A 7,851-nucleotide genomic window follows, 5' to 3' on the forward strand; every position below is an offset into this window, starting at 1 on the left:
GGCGGACTCTCAGCCACTGCGCCACCAGGGAAGCCCCCAGCCCCCACTTCTGATAGTTAACTGAAGGCCCTGAAACCTTAATGGACCTAAACCGTAAGACAGGAGCAGCAGAACCATATGCTTGTTGAAGACAAGGGCACATCATACATGGGATTCGTTTTTGTAAGGAGCCTTCCTGAGACTTCTTTCATTCTATACTCTAATTCAGTGACGGTTAATATGCAATAACTCCATCCGTAAACTCATTTAAAATAAAATATCATCTTGGAGGTTATGATTTTAATTTTATTAAACTAACATGCATTATGGATCTATTATGAGCAAGGCATCAGGACTCTAAAGATGAGAAAGAACCCACCATCTCTGGTTTCAGCAAATTTACAGCCTCGTGGGGATTACAGCTGGATTAAACTAACAGTAATGCAACGTCCCAAGTTAAGTGTGCAAGCACTGTGCAAATGGCATGGTCATATATGCTGCTTGGTGGGACAGGGATAAGTTCTGTACAGGACTTGGCTTTCCATGGGTTCTTAGAGCGTGAGGAGGACTTCGCCTGTTGGAAAAGGTCGCCCCAGCGAGAGGGATTCCTATGAGGAAATACACAGAGGTTTGAAAGTCCATGGCGTGTTTTGGAACTAGTAAGTATCTGGTAAAGCTAAGCACAGAGGACCTGGGAGGTAAGCTTGGTGATCAGAGGTGGAAAGGTGGTTTGGGCTGGTTTGGAAAGGGTCTCAAATGTTACGGTACTAGTTTGAGCTTTCATCTTTAGGCAGTGGAGAATCCTAGTAGCTTTTATGCATGACTTTGGGTCTATGGTTATATGGCTAATCTAATTGGGGGGGGGTGGGATGGCTTGGAGTCGTGGAGGATTGGCAGTATCCAACGTAAGTGTGTGTGTGGGGATAGTCAACGTTCAACCATGTTCCTGAAATGATCTCTGTCTGAACCTCGCTATCCTCTAAGTTCATTAAAGTAGCTTAGCCCAGGTAATTCCTCTCCACCAGAGACCCAGATCATATTTTAAAGAAATTAAACAGTTGAAAACTTGAACAACTAGACTTAAAAAAATATCTAAAACAGAAGTAATAGGGAAAGGAGATGGAAGACAGCATCAGTTTCGAGGCTTGTGTAGCAGTCTGGTCTCAGAATGGTAAGGGTCTGACTAAAGCACTGCGCTAGGGATGGAATGGCAGAGTTTTGGAGGTTTCAGAGGACTTTGGAAGAGGATAATGAGTTTGAGTCCTAGGATTGATAACCTTGAGAATGCCTGCAGGACATCCTGGTAGAGACACGTTTCCGATGAGAGTTTTGGCTTGTAGACACACGTACTTGGTAGCCCTCAGTGATGGCTGAAGCCATGAGAATACATAAAAAATCTGAAGGAATTCTTTTTAAAGTGGGAATGGGACACAAACACACAATCTTTAAGAATGTAAAAACTCTGAGAGGTGAGCAGAGAAGAGGAGCTTTGAGAGAGTGGTTGGAGTATAGGAAGAGAACCCTAAATAAGATTCTGGCGATGTTTTCGGCATATAGAAAGAACAGTTGAAGGAGAATGGTGTGTGATATGGGTTCTGGCTGTGACCAGAAGGTTAGGTGTTCTGATTTCATTTTATTTTTATTTACTTATTTTTAAAATGAATTTATTTATTTATTTTTGGCTGTGTTGGGTCTTCATTGCTGCACGCGGGCTTTCTCTAGTTGCGGCGAGTGGGGGGGGGCCCTGTCCGTTGCAGTGCGCGGGCTTCTCATTGCGGTGGCTTCTCTTGTTGTGGAGCATGGGCTCCAGGCGCGTGGGCCTCAGTAGTTGTGGCTCGTGGGCTCAGCAGCCGTGGCTCGTGGGCTCTAGAGCGCAGGCTCAGCAGCTGTGGCCCATGGCCTTAGTTGCTCTGTGGCATGTGGGATCCTCCCAGACCAGGGCTCGAACCCGTGTCCCCTGCATTGACAGGCGGATTCCCAACCACTGCACCACCAGGGAAGTCCCAGGTGTTCTGATTTTAAATGGCTATTCTGGGATCTGAGCGAGAGAGTTCTTGAAAGAAGATTGTTGAATCATGTACCCTGTAGATGGGTGGAAACGGGCCTCAAGAAGACCCAATTTTTCTTGCTTTTATTCATTGCTTACCAGGCAACCTTGGGAACTGTAATTTCATCTTAAATGGAGCCATCCCCAGGTATGAGGTTGGTTGTAGTTCTCTAGATACAAGATTGTTTCTAGTTCCTGGACCAGGAATAACCATTACAATATAAAAGTTGGTGTCCCGATTTATCACACATATTCTTGTTGTAAAAGCACATAGACGTCATGCAGTCAAGATACAGCCCTGCCCTCAGGACCTCACATCACCCTGGGTTGCAGAGTTAAGTAATACAGTGCTGGACCTGAACTTTCTAACTCAAGGCCAAGTGCTCTTTTTGCATCTCCTCTGCCTCCCTGCCTTTCAGCCTCTGGCTGGTTTAATTAGAGCGAACTAGTCATCAAGAGTCTGAGCATCTCTAAGTAAACTTTGAATATCATATTCTTAAATGTAAAAGCCCCGAAATAGTATTAGGACTGTGGTGGCCTCAGCAGGATGCACCAGTAAGTGCGGCTCAGCTTGAAGCCATCATCCTACCTCTGACATGTTTTACAGCATTCAGACGATCCTGTTGAACCCAGGAAGGAAATTTAGCTCCCTGTGACGCTCATCTGGTGAGAGTAGCTCTGAACCCTGAAATGATCCACCTGAAGGAGGCACAGGTGTCTCAAGAGCACAGATTTCTGGTAAAGGTGATCACATAGCATGCTCTGAAATCAGAGCTTTGTTTCACCAGACTTTGCAACAGGCTGCCCACAAAGCATGTGAATAAAAACACCGCATTCTGTGCCTCAAAGTCCCACTCTAATAGTTCTTGTTTGCTTTGCTAATCAAGAGACTTTCACAACTCCATCTTGACCTAACTGCGTAAAATGTTGCGTGTTGTTTTGGCGCTTCTAAATGGCTTTTGTTTGGCACATTTTGAATTTATAAGGTCAAATGTAATTAGCTCCAGATATCCAAGTCTCCATTAGGAATGATTTCAAGGAGCAGTACATCTCAAAACCAACTTAAAAGTCTCCAATCTCTTTGCAGCTTTCAAAAATGTTTAAATCTCTAAATTGGCCTTGATTCTGCACAGATAAATGGGGAGAAGTTTGAGGGAGTTATTGGGCCGAGTCAGGTACTTGTGCTAAAGGCTGGGAGGTAAAAAAAAAAACCTTTTAGACGGACCTGTCATAGCTATGTTTTAAGATCAATATTCACTCCTGCCATATGGAGCCAGACCTCTGGCTGTCATGGCTGCAACAGTTTGGCCCTGTGTAATCTTCCCTTAATGTGTGATGCTAATCAACAAGTGGATACCTAGTGCAGATGGCCTCCTAACCCCAGTGCACAGCCCCTCTGGTTACGGATGCTGTACAGCAGAGTGACGTGGGCATGTAAGTGGGTGGAAACTTTCTAATGTGTCACAATAATAACAATGCATAATTCTACTGCTGTTCAGTTTCCCCTAGAACTTCAGCCAACGCAGCAGCCTACTTGGTTCACAGTCCTATGTGAATGCTAGACAATTAGCAGCTGATAATGAAGAATGCCATGGGAACCAGTGGGAAAATAACAGCTTACTCCAAAGGTATAATGAAATGAAATTAGCACAGACAATTAGTTAGTAAAACAGACAATTTAGGGTGGTTTTTTTTTCTTTTTTTTAATTAAAATGAACCAGTAAATACTTCTAGTAGAGAAATCTGAGAATTGATTAGAATCCCATCTGTTTTGGAAGGGGATTCTGTTCAGAAATTAATTCCAGGGCGGCTCCTTAACTTCTACTAAGGAACTAGAATAAGTAAGGATGCCTATTTTATTTGAATGCAATGATAATTTTGTTCAATTGTTGTTACCTAAATGGTTGTCCTGTGGTCTGAACTTTAGAAAGGGGCACAAAGATAGATAATAGATTTTACTGTTAGGGCTATCTATCTGTACATTATGCTCTTAGCTGAAATGTCAGTAGATTTTGAGTGTTCCCAACAAATTCTTGGTAACAGGGTGAACTTGTATCTCTGTGGATGCCATAACTTTCTGAACACAAGAAAATACTTATATTGTCTGAGAAATTGGGGCTTTAAATGGCCCTTAAATCTTCCTGTTTCTAGATGTCCCATATGCTGCTTAGCCTTGAGCACAAAGATCTACATACTACCTTTTAGGGTCAAAATGTAAATTTGAAGAATCTTTATAATAATCTTTTAAAAATATTTAATTAATTGTTTTAGACTGCAAGAAAAAACTTTTTTTTGAGGATTTTGGATTAGTGAAAAACAGTTCTGTGAAAATTTCAGTCTCACTGTGTGGGCAGTTCTGTGAGTTGAAAAATAAATAAGTTATAAACAAATCAAAATTATATTTCACTCCAGATGCTCTCCAAATGCATTTGTTTTGGAGAGTTGGAGAAATTTGGATATCTTTCTACTGAGACATTTTTTCTGTCTGAAGTAGACTTGTCTCTCAGTTTCTCTCATTTATAAAAATATTCTTTTTACTTGAAAGGTAAATTGCCACATTGATTCAACAACCATTCCACCAAAATCTTATAAGTGTATGCTCCCTGATGTGTCTGCATGGCATGCTTTTGTTGGGCACATGTTCATAATTTGATCATATAGTTACGTTCAGTGATGTTCAAGTTATAATGAATGATATTCATTATGTGATATTCATGCTAACTGATTAATTTTTTGGCAGATGACATAGAAATTGTACAAGGCCCATATATCACTTAAATTCAGCAACATAACATGCCATTAAAAATCCAACAATCCAAAAATGTTGACTGTTGCCTTATAAACCATCAACGCCACGTCATTCCTTTTGCTTCTTTTTTCTATCCTCTTCCCCATCTGGGAAGATGTAGGAACATGGAGAGGCTGGGATGGTGGAGAAGAGCTGAAGTGTTCAGGAAACTCAGACGAGTGAACAAAGACTCAGAGATTCCCTCCATTGACCTACTGGTGCATTTCAGGCATTTTCATCATTAAATGCTGCTTCTGAGCTCACCGCCTGAGCATTAAGGAAAAGGAGAGCAAGCTTGCTGACAATTCTTGGCTTCTAGAAATGTGTGTGCGCATGCATGTGTGTGTTCATGTTCGTGCTAAGGGGTGATATACACTTTAAACATGTAAAGCAGACAAGTTAGGTTACTTAATTCTCAGGAGAAGGTGGACATATTTCAACGCACATATATTACTGTATTAAAGATAGCATCCCATGTATACCCCGAAATGCTGTGTTCTCAAGTGTTTGCAGAATGATTGGTTGCTAGTGACTCCATATGTTGCTATGTTTTATTTTGGAACATGTTAAAATCTCATTTAGGTTTCATTAAGCCAATTTGTTTTCCTATTTTTTGAAAGGTCTACATTTTCCTTCCAAAGAATTTATTTGAATATGTAGTTAACATACCCTTGTTAGCTATTACCAGGAAGAAAATTTAAGTAGCACTACCCATTTTCATATATATATATATATGTGTGTGTATATATATATATAATATTTTATATTTTGAAGTCCTAGAAATATTTAGAGAAATGGTTGACTATCCATGTTGGCTGTTGAGGTTATAATGCCTAACTAGCCCTAAATTTAGTACACTGCAAAATAATATGCTGCTAAGTGTTTAAGGCTTTGTTCTTTTATTTATTTTTTTGGTTCCAGAAGCATCACTGTAGGAAAAAAGGGAAATTAAAGTACTCAGTTTAATTTGTTCTGTACTAATTTTTTAAATGACGTGTAATTATTGTAGTTGGTTGTAAAAACACAGCTAATGGTATAAATGAGTCCAATTCTTTGTACAGTTGTTTTGAATTTGTGCACTGAACTAGCTCTATGCTCTGTATGGAGTTGGCACATTGGTGTTCAACTCTTAAAAGTTTCTCATTTCTTACCTTCTGTTCTTTTTGCAAAGAAAGTCTGAACATAAACTGTAGGTCAAGGGCCTCAACTCTTATTGTGCCACCTTTGCCTTTGAAAACATCTCCTTGTTTTGCAAAAGCTGCTGATATCTAATGCTATAGCTTTTACATCACCTCCTTGCCCTGGGACCAAAGGAGTCTGGGCTTGGGTCAACCTGAGTGGTGGATGCCCATGCTGCACTCAGGTCAACTCGGCTCTGACCATCCTGGGAGGCTCCTTGGGTCCTCACGTTGATGGATCCCTGGAGGAGGATGTAGACATGCCCAGGCAATCCTAAATTCTTTTTTAAAATGTATTTTTACTGAGATACAATTGACATATTATGTTGTGCTGATTTAAGGTATACAATGTGTTGATTTGATAATTTATATGTTGTAATGTGATTACCATCGTAGCATTAGCTAACACCTTCGTCTTGTCACATAATTGATTTAAAAAAAAAAATTTATTTATTTATTTTAGGCTGCGTCGGGTCTTCGTTGCTGTGCACAGGCTTTTTTCTAGTTGCGGCGAGCAGGGGCTACTTACTCTTCATTATGGTGCGCGGGCTTCTCATTGCGGTGGTTTCTCTTGCGGAGCATGGGCTCTAGGTGTGCGGGCTTCAGTGGTTGTGGCATGTGGGCTCAGTAGTTGTGACTTGTGGGTTCTAGATCGCAGGCTCAGTAGTTGTGGCGCATGGCCTTGGTTGCTCCTTGGCATGTGGGATCTTCCCGGACCAGGGATCGAACCCATGTCCCCTGCACTGGCAGGTGGATTGTTAACCACTGCGCCACCAGGGAAGTCCACATAATTGATTTTTTGTCCCATGATTCATGTCACATAACTTGTTTTTGTGTGGGGGGAACAATCAAGATCTAGTCTGTTAGCAGCTTTGAGGTTTGTAATACAGTACTGCTGTCTGTAGCCACTGTGCTTGAGCCTTAGATCAACCCTGGAATTTTAAGGTGAACAAACTTAGGCTCAAGTCAGGGACTTGTGCTGCATGACCACGCTTGAGAACCTCATAGAAACAATTACAAAATCATGCTGCTTTTTAAAGGGACGAATGAAATTGAAACTGTGTCATGGAAAAGAGGACTCTCAGGTTGATGGCTACTCAAGGATGGTAGAGGTATATAGGTGAGTAGAGTTTTAGATTTACTTCAGGCTTTCCTCATGTTTTTAATGAGATTCCTCATAATCCTCAGAGTGGTGTCAAGAAAGTTCCTGAGAAATTGTAACTTTACTCTTTAATGATTTCTATTGTCATTGCTCAGTTAATTCTGATTTCCCCTCATCATTTAGTTAAGTATAGTTTCGGCTTCCTCCTATCTTATTTCTAGTACTCATGAGTCAGATGGCTACAATTGGCTAGCTTTTTTTTGTAACCTCTTCAACAACCGTAGAAGGAAATTACGAACATCTAATGACTGTGTGACGTGCAGAGGCCTCTCTGTTTATGCCATTGCATGCTCTTGAGCCGTTGCTTGCGAACCAACAGGTGGGGCTCTCCAGGGGAACGTGAGAGGTATATTTAACTTTGAAGAAGTTTGAAAACTTCAATATGAACTATGTGACTGAACTTCACAGCCATCTGATTTCCAATTTAGTAATTACTGGAATAATTAGATGAGTTACTTTGCAGATGGCCGTGAAGTTTCTTGACATATGTGCCCTTGTCATCTATGGCAGATGATACAAGTAATGCTTGTTCTTCACCATAGCATTTGTATATATGGGATGCAAGATGACTTTAAGCTTCCCTGCCAAAGTCTCTAATTTTATTTAGACTCAAATGTAGCAGCATCAAACCCTCTTTGGCTTTGGCTGATAGTACTGTTGGCTTGCTGTGTTCAGTGTTACACATAGATGCTAGAGC

This window comes from Lipotes vexillifer, unplaced genomic scaffold (genome assembly GCF_000442215.2).
Source record: "Lipotes vexillifer unplaced genomic scaffold, Lipotes_vexillifer_v1.1 scaffold531, whole genome shotgun sequence".
NCBI lineage: Eukaryota > Metazoa > Chordata > Mammalia > Artiodactyla > Lipotidae > Lipotes > Lipotes vexillifer.